The sequence below is a fragment of the Zalophus californianus genome, chromosome 2 (genome assembly GCF_009762305.2).
Source record: "Zalophus californianus isolate mZalCal1 chromosome 2, mZalCal1.pri.v2, whole genome shotgun sequence".
Taxonomy (NCBI): Eukaryota; Metazoa; Chordata; class Mammalia; order Carnivora; family Otariidae; genus Zalophus; species Zalophus californianus.
Genome location: NC_045596.1, coordinates 178230795 through 178245225, shown reverse-complemented (window position 1 = coordinate 178245225; position 14431 = coordinate 178230795). Strand labels below are relative to the sequence as shown.

General features: G+C 37.3%; 1 protein-coding gene and 1 pseudogene across 2 annotated transcripts in view; both read left to right on the top strand.

Moving 5' to 3' along the window:
* DLC1 (DLC1 Rho GTPase activating protein) overlaps positions 1–14431 on the top strand; it is a 419617-nt gene that overhangs the window by 52693 nt on the left and 352493 nt on the right. The gene's annotated exons all lie outside the window — the stretch shown is intronic.
* LOC113924456 lies at positions 13224–13736 on the top strand (annotated as a pseudogene).

Sequence of the window (14431 nt, the reverse complement as noted above, 5' to 3'; positions counted from 1 at the left end):
TATACCAACATAGATGGTAAAGAGACGATACTTTTGTAAACACTGTCTTTCAGTATGTGATAGAGGCTATAGTCCATCTTACCAGTGAAATAAGTACTGTACATAACACAAATTGACCTAAAAATATACAGGCTCAGAGACCCCTTCTGAAATTGTTAGGGATCCATGAACTCCAGATTAAGAACACCTAATCTAAGATTTTTCTGTGACCAAAAACTCTGTTGTGTGATACCTGGAAAAGAAATGATGTTTTCCTTTTTTGGACACAAAGCTTTTTTTTTTTTTCCCTTTTAATAGTTGTCATTTCATTTAATAGTTATCATTTCAATCAATTTGCATCTTTTAAAATTTTTGAAATGAAAGCTAACCAGAAAGTCCCCCAATTTTTAAAAATTTGGTTAACTTGTTCATTTGTTCATTCATTAATACAACATACGTTGTATTCCAAACAGTGTTTGGTTTAGGATACAAACAATAGACAAATCAACTACAAAACAGACAAAAATTCCTACCTTCGTGAAGCTTACATTGTAGAGAGAGAGACAGATAATATAAACAATGTATAAATACAATATGTAGGAAAGTATATAGTGATACGTGAAAATAAGGCAGGAAAAATATAGGAAATGCAAGTTTCGACAGGGTTGCCAAAAAATGCCCCACTGAGGTGACATTGGAGTAAAGACCTAAAGGACACAAGAGAGTGATCCAGCTTTGCTGGTGTGGGTGTGGGTGAAGAAACTGCAGAGTCAGTGGACACAGCTAGCAGGAATGGCTTAAAATAGGAGCTGCGGGGAGGTGGGGGGGGGGGGGCAGGTGCAGCTGGAGCAGAGTGAGGTAGATGAAGCCTGAAGGAGATAAGCTCCAAGAAGTGAGAATCTTTGGGACCTGTGGCTCTTACCTTGAATGTCACGTGAGCCTTCGGAAAGTTTTGAAGAGAAGAGTAACATGATACGATACTCACATTTTAACATCCCAGCGAAGTATGTTTCTGTGTGGGCAAGGAGTGTACCGTGTGGGTATCTGAACACAAATGATTCTGTTTGCACAGCATGCCATCTCCCTTTTCCTTTACCAAGGGAAAATATTTTCATGCTTGTGATATTTGTTTGTAATACTTGCTATTATTAACAAAAGAGTCATTTTGTTCAATTTATAAACAGAGGAGTCATTTCACCTAATTTGAGGTGATGAACTGTCTACAGATTCTGATATCAAATCAATGATCATAGCTTTGTCTAACTAGATTGTTTACTATGTACTAATTCAGTCATTCAAGAAGTAATTGTTGAGAGTCCTCAATGTGTCAGGCACTTGGCACATGGCGATTCGCTAGGGAATGAAACCAACAGGATCCGAGAGTTGATAGAAGTCACAGCCACGCTTGTCTATCCTTCATAATCTTCACCATCTATGTACCCTTCAGCAAATCTTATCCCAATACTGCACATTCTACAATATTAGGCTCTTTCACACCCCCTTTACCATTATGTACCCTCAAGCAGTTTTGTTCCAAGTCTGACTCCTCCCTCCTCTGTAACATTGCTGGAATTTGATCATTACTCTGTGAGTGTGTTTGTAAATATAGTATTTTAAGAAGACAGTGACTTATTTTTTTCTTAATCGATGTTTCAACCAACAGAATCAATTTTTTCCCCAACCACTTTTTTTACTTTCTCATATTACATGCTAGTTTGCTTTTAAAAGATTTTTTTTTTATGCTCATGAAACTATGACCTTGTATAAGTTTCCCAGGAGACATGATTCTCAGCATTTTGTTGGACAAATATTTGTTTTTTGTAACTACATGAACAAGCCAAACTGCACGTAGTCCAAAAAATAATTCTGCCTTTTTCACCACACTCTTTTAAAATGCCATATTCAAGAAATACTAGTATAATGGCAACTGAGACATTTTAATTTTATCATTTAACCATGAGGAGGATTTCAAACCTTGGCACATAGAACAAAAGAATTTAACAATCTGAGACAGCCTTTACAGTGTGTTCCCAACTGTTGTTTGTCAGCTGAATGGACATGAAGAAAAATGAAGGCAGTCATATTTTGCAACTTAAGAATGTATTTATTTGCTTAAACAATTAGCTGAAATCAATATCTTTTACATCCTAATACATATTTTAGCAGAGGTTCTAAAATATATTTCAGCAGATAAAGAAGTCACTTTTGTAATTATGTTTAACTATAAAATAATAGCATTTCTACAATGGTAATGAAGCACTATTGAGTTTCAAATTATAGGAAGTTGAATAAAAAGAAAACCTAACCGGGGTAGTGGCATTTCTATAAATTCTTTTGAGGATAGTCATGAGATTTCCAATGAGATATGCTTTCTTAAACCAGACAAATGAATTGGTGGTTTAGTTTAGACTCAGTAAACATTTCTCTCTGAAAAAAAAACAAAATACTCTGGGCTATCTATTCTGTTAGTAAGCATATAAGGAATTTCTCTATTTTTTCATAACTATAACAAACAAAAACTGGAATATAAATGACTGCTTTATTAATCTTTTGATAAAATGAATATTTAATTATTACATGTACATAATTATATTTCCTTTTTATTTTACAAGTAGTTATATATTTTAAAAATATTTCATCTACTGATTCTGATGGAAATACTGAAGAGATTCTTTGTGATGTGAGCTAGTCAACTTACCTATTTTTCAGTTCTTCTGTTAAAGATTAAATTGCCTGAAAGGTTGTTGTGAAGACCAAGTAAGATAATAACTGTGAATTCATTCTGAAAGGAATAAAAGCAAGGGCTATAAGCCAGTATTGTCATTTCATTATTATTACTCATATCACAGTCATTCTCATTTGGAAGATGCAGGTGGTTCAGCTGTGGATGTAGCTGAGCAAATACAGCTGTGATAGACGATCTTGTCATTGGAATACCCCACTGAGGTAACCCAGCAGCCCCAGAACCACCAAGCATGTATGACTGTAGATGTACACTAACTGTGAGACTCAAGATTTGGTCAGGTGAGATCAGCATGGTTTGGATTGATCATATGTACAGCTAAGTCAGCATTCCCAGGTCTTGGTTACCAGTGTTGCTATATGCAAAGTTCCAGGGCAAGCATGCTTGAATTCTAAGATCGTTTGGGATCACTGTAGTATATGGAAGCAGCTCAAGTTGGAGAAGAGGAAAATAATTTCAGTTAGCCACTTTATTTCCTTCTGGTGATTATATGATGATTATTTGTATCTAATGCTTCAGGAAATAGTTGAAAAGTAAAAACTCTAGCCATCACATTGTCAATTTGACATGAGGATATCTGGATATTTTAATGTTTCAGTATCTCCTCTAGCCAAACATGGAATAACATGAGTTGAGTGACACTTTCATTCTGGGTGATGTTTAGATTTCAGAACAGATATAAGTGCTAAAGTTAGTCAAATTATGGGCAGATGTAGGTATAGCTATGATATGGTACAATTTTCAAAAATAAACTAACTTTTAATTTTAATATAGCTATAAAGGTATATGTATGAAGAAAAGTTATTTGAGGGCGCCTGGGTGGCTCAGTTGGTTAAGTGTCCGACTCTTAATTTTGGCTCGGTCATAATCTCAGTGTTGTGAGATCAAGCCCCACCTTAAGATTCTCTCCCTCTTCCCCTCCTCCACATCCCTCCCTCCCCCCCAAAAAAAAGAAGAAGAAGAAAGAAGAAAAGTTATTTTGTATCTTGTATTTAACTTTTTTCATTAGATAACTCTTCAACTACTGCTGCAGTCTTCTTTCATCTTTTATGTAAGATTTCTAAAGCTATCTCAAGCAAAATTGGATGCTGGATGCAACTGAAAGCAAGTCAGGCTTAATGTCAGCAAAGTCTGGTTAAGAAATAGCCAATAGGGGCGCCTGGGTGGCTCAGTCATTAAACGTCTGCCTTCGGCTCAGGTCATGATCCCAGGGTCCTTGGATCGAGCCCCACATCGGGCTCCCTACTCAGCCAGAAACCTGCTTCTCCCTCTCCCACTCCCCCTGCTTGTGTTCCCTCTCTCGCTGTGTCTCTCTCTGTCAAAAAAAAGAAATAGCCAATAAATAAATTTAATGTGACCGAAATAAGGCAAAAGATAATTATACACCTTGTTTTCTCAAATTTATTTAATGTTTTCCTTTATCTCAAATAAGTCTTAAGAAAATCTGATATACATATATGTATATCTTTTCTTTTTGTTGTGATGATTATTTTATTTGGAAAAATTTGTTTATGGCCATTGATTTTGCAAGGCTTATTAAGGAAAACTTTTTAGCCTTAAAATAAAAAGTCATCAAAACATCATTAAGTTATACACTTAAAGGAAACTTTTATACACTTATACAGAAAAAGAAAAAAGTGTTCAGAAAATAGAGTATACAATTTCAGTTAAAAATAAATTTACTTTTCAAATTCTAATTCTCTTTTAAAACTAAATCTAGGTTTCATTACCCTTAATTTTAATGTTTTGTTGTAGAATTTTCTTTGATTTTTTTTAAATGTATTTTTAACTTTATAAGAAAATGATATTAAGAGTTGTGAATTACGATAAGGTTTGGGGAGTAAAAACTGACAATTTCAATAGCACATATAATTATTGAGACTTCCACAATAAATGTAGAGTTGAAGAAACCTGTAATCTGGTATTACAAAGTTGTATCTGTACTAAGTTGAAAAGTTTTCTTCAGTTAGAGAATACTCCATTGTGTTTTTGATCAAGATTTTTATTTTTCTTCACATCACATCACAACTTGCCATTAACATGCAAAGGAGCAATCCAGGATTTGCATCTTCTTTGTCGATTTCTGTCCTATGTTTGCCTGTGGTGCATACAATATCCAGTAAATAATAGATAAAATTTGGAAATTGCATTTCCTGCATTAGCTAAAACAAATATCAAGGTAATCTCTCTTTGAAAGAGACAGTTATCCCTCAAATTACACTGGAAATATTGTCTCATGAGTTCCAAATGTCCCTTCCTTGTTCTTACAGAGGCAAAAGTTACCTCTATTTCTTTCTATTATATCAGCTTCATTGGAGCTGAGCTATGTGCCAATCTGCACATCTCCAAAGACTATTATTTACTCAACTCCAACTGTATACTTAACTTTCTACATGAAAAGAGTCTTTGTTAAGGACAGTGATCTCTGATTCTAGGTCATTTCACAATACTGGGATGATTTTTCTTAATTGCTTCATAAGGTTAACCTCTGGAATGATTGTGGCTTGTAAGGTACAAGATGCTCATTAAATTGGCCTCCTCAGTAATCCATGAAATGCCTGCAAACTGGCCTCAGTTGCCTGTGTCCATCCTGGTCTCAAAAGAAAATGGCTACAGGGACCCATAATAGGAAAGCACAGATCCCCCCTCCCCTGCAAGCCCCCTGTAGCTCCAGAAAATGGTCAAGAAACGATGTTGTTCCCCTTGTTGTCAAGTCTGCTTTTGTACATTTGTGGCAGTATATTAGAAACTACATCATCTGCACCAAAAATATTCCAAACTGAGATAGAATGTTCCTGAAATTAAAAGGAAAAATTAAACACTGAACATTATGGAGAAAGGATGGGGGTGGGATTAATTTTAAGGATAATGTAGCTAATATTCTGCAAAAAAAAAAAAAACAAACATTTTAGGAGATACAAGAGAGAAACTGTTTTTTCAACCCTGGGAAATCCCATGCATTTTGCTTAAAAGTATGCTTATATTCCAGGGTTTCATGACTCATTACCAACCTTTTTTCCATGTGAGTGTAAGTAGATACCCACAGTGGCATACCATGGACTGAGCAATTGCAAAGGGGGTGAGTCACCTGGTAAGCAGCCCGCCCAGCCATAATCACTGATGTTGACCAAGTCAACTAGAAGTAGTTTTCAAGATGAGTTTTATTTTTAAAATCCTATTCTTCAGAGTAAAAAGCGTATAAACATTTACTTATCCATGCTGTCAATACTCTGGACCTATATTTCAGTGTACTGGGGGCAAAGTTTAGGAGGATTTAAATGTATAGTATTCTAAAATCTCTTAAAACCTGAAAGAGTATATGTGTATGTTTTCTGAAAAATGTTAAGTAAGCAGAACACTTTCATGTTGTAATAATTTACAAAGTATTCTCAAAGAATCAGGAATACCAATTTATCTGGGCTGACTGGAAAAAAAATAAAAATAAAAAATAAAGGACAAGTAAACTACAGTAACACCTATTCCAAAATGGCAGCCAATATTAAATTTTTGTTATATGATCTTGTACTTTAATTCTTAACCTATTCTCTACATAAACCAAAATTGACAAAATCTAGGAAGAAGATTTTATTATAAGTTTATGACCTAGAAGAAATAAAGACTAATATCTAATGAACAACTTATATTTTTCTTTTTTGAAATAGTTTTGAGAATTAGTAAAGAGTAAAAGCTCTGGAAGTCAGAGTACCTGGACAATAATCCTGTCTCCACCACTTAATGGTTGAGTGAATCTGGTCAATAAAGATAAAACATTTGAAAATGTATCACAAACCAATTCTCTACAACCACACATCCACCTGAACCAAATCTAGTTTATGCCAAATAGATACTACTCAATGGCACAAAAAAATTGATACCATAAATCATATACCTAATAAGAAAATGTAAGAATGGGATGATATTAACAGCAAATGCATACACACAAAAATGTTCAGTAAAAAGCAGCATATATTTTAATCTCAGTGTGGGAGATGAGAAGACTTCCAGGGTGATCAGATTCCAAAAATTAACATTTGGAGAAAATGTTGCTAGTAAGTAAAGACTCAACAGCATATATCTCAGTTAATGCAGTTGAAAGATTGAGCCCTGAACACAGTAAAAGGTTGGAGGAGTGTTTTAAAGTCAAAAGAGACATGAGAGCTGAGGCCTAGTTTTGTTTAATTTACATAGGGCCAAAGGTTTCTGCCTCCAGTGTGTGATGATTTAAATCTTAGTCATAGCTAAATGAACAGGCCTAGGCCATGGTTTCCAATAAGTTTTGCCCATTGGGAAGGGTTTGTGGAAATCAGAAGATGAAAACAAAAAATGAGTGTTATTTTTTTCAATTCTCACAATTTGGAAGTAACAGAGAAAGAAAACAAATGGATGTATTTTAATGCCCAAAAGTAGTATATTACACATGAGATTAAATTCCGTTACACTCTTGCTGAAATACATTATATCCTGTATTTTACATCCCCGAGGATCGTTGCTTAAGTGGTACCAGGACAGTATGATGAGCAAGGTAGAAATTTCATTGGTATTGAGGGCAAATATTATTTTCTGTCTCATTTTTCATGTTTCTTTGTTCTCAGTTATGGAAGACTTGTCTGTGTTATTTCTTATTCTTTCCAGAGGGAAGTTTACCATTCTTTCACTGAATATCATAAAGCTAATTTAAGACTAACTAGCCATTGGGGACCTTTTTCTTTTTTAATTTTTAGAAGATAATTCAAAAGTTTTTTGTTTTGTTGTGACTTTTCTGATTTGTAATTGATATACTACCAAATCTTTTCCTATAGTGATTTTGCCAGTGGGTTGATCACTATTTCAGTCAAGAACCACCCCATTCCATAATGACTTAAACCATTCCCCAGCTTTTTTCTCAGGATTCTCTAAGTCTAACTTAGAGATGAAGTATGTTAAATATGGACACAAGAGTTTGAAATGTGTCTCTGTTTGTATTTCTCAGTAGTACATTGATATGCTGAATTAAGTCTGGCTCCCTGGAAAACTCTTGCGTGCTGAGTATGCAGATTCCTCAGGTTTTTAATCTAGAAAAGGAGGGATGTCTGGGTTATTTTTGTTTTGTTTTCCTTTTTCAGCTGTTGCACCTCAGAGTAGGATGATATCACTCGAAAAAGAGGCCTCCCTACAATAATGTCTAGTTAAGTCTGTAGTCACTGGCATGTCATAGATACTAATCTTGTCCCTACTCATTACTGTGGTTTTTGTGGAATTAACCAGATGTTCTACTTTTGGGGGTTGTTCTAGGTAATAGCTTTAATAATTAGTGGCTCTTTACTTTGTGCCTATGTTTAGGGTAGAAAGCCAAATACTATAAGCTCCACAGCTGTTGTTCCATTCTCTGGTTTACAAGTTCTGTGAAGATATAGACTATGTATTTGTACTTTTATCTCTGAACCACAGGCTTGTGTTTGTTAGTGCCTAGAGCTTCCTGCTTCCTTCTTTAGATCACTGATTTACCCTCCCTTCTCTTCTCCAAAACAATTCTGCTTTCTTTTCCTGGTTAAAGATGAAATGAATATAGCAATCTGAGGCCAACTGCTTACTGATTTGGACAGAAGTGGAAAGATACTAAGAGCTTGCAATAAGGTCAAACCATGAAACAGATAAACAACTATCTCTCAATCTCTCTGCCTGCTCCCCTCTCTCCTCAAACAGTCCCCAAATTAAAATCACTCAGTTCACAAGTTCCCCCCAAAAAGTGAAAGGACTAGGACATTCATGAATAAAGTCATGTATTTTCCAAATTCCGTATTTAAACTAAAGTGTAAGTCAAGGCCATCTTGGAGACCGGCTAATATTACTTACACTTAGTTTAAAAATTACAGTTTCTGCCCCCCAACACACACACTTTTGATGATGTTGATTCAACTGAATTTCTATAAAAGCCAATCCAAAATAAAGATATTGAAAGATCACCAATTACTTGAATATTAGCTTAGAAAATGTAAAACAAATAATTTTCTTCTCTAATTATATTTTCATATATTTTTCATATTTTGCTTTTGTCTTCCTTAGTTTCAGTTTTTCTGGTAAATTTTTCCTAAAGATACAATATATTTATGTTTTAGGTCTCCTTTTCACTACATTTTAGGATTCAATATGTATATGCTCTTTTTGAAACATCAGTTTGATACATCTATAAATGGGTCAGGAGCCTCATTCCAACTTTTTCCAAAACTGTGACAGAGAGTTTAATTTTTCAATTTTCATGGAGTCTATCAGAATCTGCCAACTTAAAGCCAAATAGAGATTTAAAATTCTGCCCGTGATAGAACAGTTCATAGCAAACCAATGTTCCCACCAAAAATATTAGTAATGCTAGAAAATAAATACAAAAGAAACTATATATGAAGGCATCAGGGAGCTATTGAAGCAGGTAGGGATTAGTGTTCAAGATATCAGGAACAAGGGAATTGCGGAGAGGTGGCCCCAACTACAGTGAGGTGACATTCTTCTCAGACTATTTCCTCATCCTCTCAAGCATTAAATGAGAGAAAAGAGACAGAAATGAGGAAGAGAGCCACTGCTAAAAGGCAAGAAGGCAAAGAGAGTTTTCAGCAGTCTCATATTAAAGAGAGACAAATATTGGCCATGAGAGGTGTCACAACAGCCAGGACATGAGGAATATATTCCATGGAGAAGGGGGCACAGGAAAATGGGCCTGATACACAAGGTTTTACATTTAGGACATTACTGCATTCTAAGCCTATGCAGGACCAAAGAGCAAGAAGCCAAGAAGAGCTTTCAGCAGCCATATGGTACGGAGAGAAAAACTGAAGAGCAAGTCTAACCAAGGAGAAGTTGATCAGTAAACCCCTCACTTCTCACTTGGAATCCTTGGAGGGTAACACACTTAGACGGGGAGTTAACCAGAAACAATAAATCTTACCAAAACTTCAACCTGGCCAAAAGGTAACTCAGTTCCCAGTTGAATTAATGTGATTGGCCCCCACTATAGATGCTTACCAGCAAATAGGTTGAACTCTATCTGAAGGAAGAAAATATTATCCTGAGTCTCTACAGTATTTCATTCAAAATTTCTAACAGATGATCAAAAATATCCAGGTACTTATGGGAAACTCACACTGGAGTTATCTCCTATCTAAAATTACCATGAAAGACAAATTAACTTCTGGATGTTATAGAATGGCATCTATATGGAAAAGCTAGAGTTTTTAATATCTGGGTAAACAACAGAAAGCATATTTAATCTGATAGGCTTCTAACACCTTTTTCTAAAATCTTATAATGTATGCGCATGCTGAATAAACTATATAAGAGCTATTTATGCTACATGCCTACAAAAACATAATACAACTTATATGTATCTTTTCTATAATTAATTTTGCCAGAAACTTCAAATGAAATAAATGAGAGATGACCATAAAAACAATAAAATCTTCAGTCCATTAAAAAAAAATATCCAGGCATACTGAGAAACAGGAGAAAAGAAAAGCAAATAACAAATAGATGCACAAGTGATCGAGATATTAAAGTTATCAGTCATAAACTTTAAAAAACTGGTTAGAGGGCGCCTGAGTGTCTCAGTTGTTAAGTGTCCGCCTGTGGCTCAGGTCATGATCCTAGGGTCCTGGGATCAAGCCCTGCATTGGGCTCCCTGCTCTGCAGGAAACCTGCTTCTCCCTTTCTCACACCCCCTGCTTGTGTTCCCTCTCTCACTGTGTCTCTCTCTGTCAAATAAATAAATAAAATCTTAAAAAAAAAAAAAAAAACTAGTTAGATTCAAAGGAAGACACAAAGAAATGGAAAAACGTTCTATGCTCATGGATTGGAAGAACAAATATTGTGAAGATGTCAATGCTACTAAGAACAATCTACACGTTCAATGCAATCCCTATCAAAATACCATCAACTTTTTTTTAAAAAAATGGAACAAATAATCCTAAAATTTGTATGGAGCCAGAAAAGACCCCGAGTAGCCAGAGGAATGTTGAAAAAGAAAAGCAGAGCTGGCAGCATCACAATTCCAGACTTCAAGCTCTATTACAAAGCTGTCATCATCAAGAGAGTATGGTACTGGCACAAAAACAGACACATAGATCAATGGAACAGAATAGAGAGCCCAGAAATGGACCCTCAACTCTATGGTCAACTAATCTTCGACAAAGCAGGAAAGAATGTCCAATGGAAAAAAGACAGTCTCTTCAACAAATGGTGTTGGGAAAATTGGACAGCCACATGCAGAAGAATGAAACTGGACCATTTTCTTATACCACACACAAAAATAGACTCAAAATAGTAGAAAGACCTCAGTGTGAGACAAAAGTCCATCAACATCCTAAAGGGGAACACAGGCAGCAACCTCTTTGACCTCAGCTGCAGCTTCTTCCTAGAAACATCGCCAAAGGCAAGGGAAGCAAGGGCAAAAATGAACTATTGGGACTTCATCAAGATAAAAAGCTTTTGCACAGCAAACGAAACAGTCAACAAAACCAAAAGACAACCGACAGAATGGGAGAAGATAATTGCAAATGACATAGCAGATAGAGGGCTAGTATCCAAAATCTATTAAGAACTTATCAAACTCAACACCCAAAGAACAAATGATCCAATCAAGAAATGGGCGGAAGACATGAACAGACATTTTCCAAAGAAGACATCCAAATGGCCAACAGAGACATGAAAAAGTGCTCAACGTAGCTCAGCATCAGGGAAATCCAAATCAAAACCTCAATGAGATACCGCCTCACACCAGTCAGAATGGCTAAAATTAACAAGTCAGGAAACGACAGATGTTGGCGGGTATGCGGAGAAAGGGGAACCCTCCTACACTGTTGGTGGGAATGCAAGCTGGTACAGCCACTCTGGAAAACAGTATGGAGGTTCCTCAGAAAGTTGAAAATAGAGCTCCCATACGACCCAGCAATTGCACTCCTGGGTATTTACCTCAAAGATACAAATGTGGGGATCCAAAGGGGTATGTGCACCCCAATGTTTATAGCAGCAATGTCCACAATAGCCAAACTATGGAAAGAGCCAAGATGTCCGTCAACAGATGAATGGATAAAGAAGATGTGATACACACACACACACACACACACACACACACACACACACACACACACACACACACACATTGGAATATTATGCAGCCATCAAAAGGGATGAAATCTTGCCATTTGCAACAACGTGGCTGGAACTGGAGGGTATTATGCTGAGCGAAATAAGTCAATCAGAGAAAGACATGTTTCAGATATGAGGAATTCTTAATCTCAGGAAACAAACTGAGGGTTGCTGGAGTGGTGGGGAGTGGGAGGGATGGGGTGGCTGGGTGATAGACATTGGGGAGGGTATGTGCTATGGTGAGCGCTGTGAATTATGTAAGACTGTGAATCACAGACCAGTACCTCTGAAACAAATAGTATATTATATGTTAAAAAAAAAAAAAGAAGAAGAAGAAGAAGAAGAAGAAGATAGCAGGAGGGGAAAAATGAAGGGGGAGAAATCGGAGGGGGAGACGAACCGTGAGAGACTATGGACTCTGAGAAACAAACTGAGGATTCTAGAGGGGAGGGGGATGGGGGGATGGGTTAGCCTGGTGATGGGTATTAAAGAGGGCACGTTCTGCATGGAGCACTGGGTGTTATATGCAAACAATGAATCATGGAACACTATATCAAAAACTAATGATGTAATGTATGGTGATTAACGTAACATAATAAAAAAAAACTGGTTACAATATTGAAGACAACAAACAATAAAATAGAGAATTTTAACAAAGATATCCATAAAATTCACCAGAGGCATCTATTAAAAAGAATCATATTGGGGGTGGGAGGCGCCTGGGTGGCTCAGTGCATTGAGCATCTGACTCGATTTCAGCTCAGGTCATGATCTCAGGGTTGTGAGGATCGTGCCCTGCCTCAGGCTCCACACTGAGCATGGAGCCTGCTTAAGACTCTCTCCCTTTCCCACTCCTCCCCTGTCCCCTGCTCATGTACATGCTCTTTCAAAAAATAAATACTTCAGAAATTTTAAGAAAGAATCAAATGGAAATTCTAGGTATAAAACCTACATGACTGGAATTAAGATTTTAATAGACAAGTTTTATAAAAGATTTAACTTAGTGACCTAGAAAATCAGTAGTAGCCAGGCTTAGTCACAGATAAAACAATGGAATTTTTAAATGCAATATTAAAAATATTAGCAACAGGGGCACCTGGGTGGCTCAGTCAGTTAAGTTTCTGCCTTCAGCTCAGGTCATGATCCCGGGGTCCTGGGATGGAGCCCCCATCAGTCTCTCTGCTCAGCAGGGAGTCTGCTTCTCCCTCTGCCTCCTGCTCCCCCTGCTTGTGCTCTCTCTGTCAGATAAATAAATAAATCTTTTTAAAAAATATTAACAACAAGTAATTTGATTTCTAGAGGTGAGTTGATAGAAAAAAGGACAGAAGCAATAGTTGAAGAGAATATGGTCAAGAATTTTCCAAAACCCTTTCCCAGGAGGCTGCCAAAAATGGCTTAGGAGCAGGTCATGGTGCTCAATGGCCAAGGCCATCTCCTGGGCTGCCTGGCGGCCGTTGTGGCCAAAGAGGTGCTTCTGGGTCAGAAGCTTGTAATCGTGTGCTGTGAGGGCATCAACATTTCTGGCAATTTCTACAAGAACAAGTTGAAGTACCTGGCCTTCCTCCGCGTGAACACCAAACCATCCTTGGCCCCTACCACTTCCAAGCACCCAGCCGCATCTTTTGGCAGACAGTGAGAGGCATGCTGCCCCACAAGACCAAGCAATGCCAGGCTGCCCTGGACCACCTTCATATGTTTGATGGGATCCCGCCACCCCAGGAACAAGAAAAAGCAGATGGTGGTTCCTGCTGCCCTCAAGGTGGTGCACCTGAAGCCTACACGGAAGTTTGCTTACCTGGGGTGCCCTGCTCACGAAGTTGGCTGGAAGTACCAGGCAGTAACAGCCACCCTGGAGGAGAAGAGGAAGGAGAAGGTCAAGATCCATTACCAGAAGAAAAATTGAGAAATACACACAAGTCCTCAAGACCCACGGACTCCTGGTCTGAGCCCAATAAAATTGACTGTTTACTCCTAAAGAAAAAGAAAAAAGAAAAAAAGAAATTTCCAAAACAGGGACGCCTGGATGCCTCAGTGAGTTGTGTCTGCCTTTGGCTTAGATCATGATCCCAGACTGAGCCCCACCTCGGGCTCCCTGTTCAGCGGGGAGTCTGCTGCTCCTTCTGCCCCTCACCCTGCTCATGCTCTCTCTCACTCGCTTGCTCTCCCTCTCAAATAAATAAATTTTAAAAATCTAAAAAAAAAAAAAAAAATTTCCAGAACAGGTTAAAAGACAATTTCAAGAATGTTACAAATACAGATAAGAATAAATACAATGGGGCGCCTGGGTGGCTCAGTCATTCAGCGTCTGCCTTCGGCTCAGGTGTTGGTCCCAGGGTCCTGGGATCGAGCCCTGCATCAGGCTCCCTGCTCCGCGGGAAGCCTGCTTCTCCCTCTCCCACTCCCCCTGCTTGTGTTCCCTCTCTCGCTGTGTCTCTCTCTGTCAAATAAATAAATAAAATCTTTAAAAAATATAATAAATACAATGATATTCACTTTTAGGGTAGTTGTAATAAAACTTAAAATTCAAAAGGGTAATCTTAAAAGCAAGCAGAAAAAAAAAACAGCCTTATAATCAAAAGATGAACAATATACCTAAAA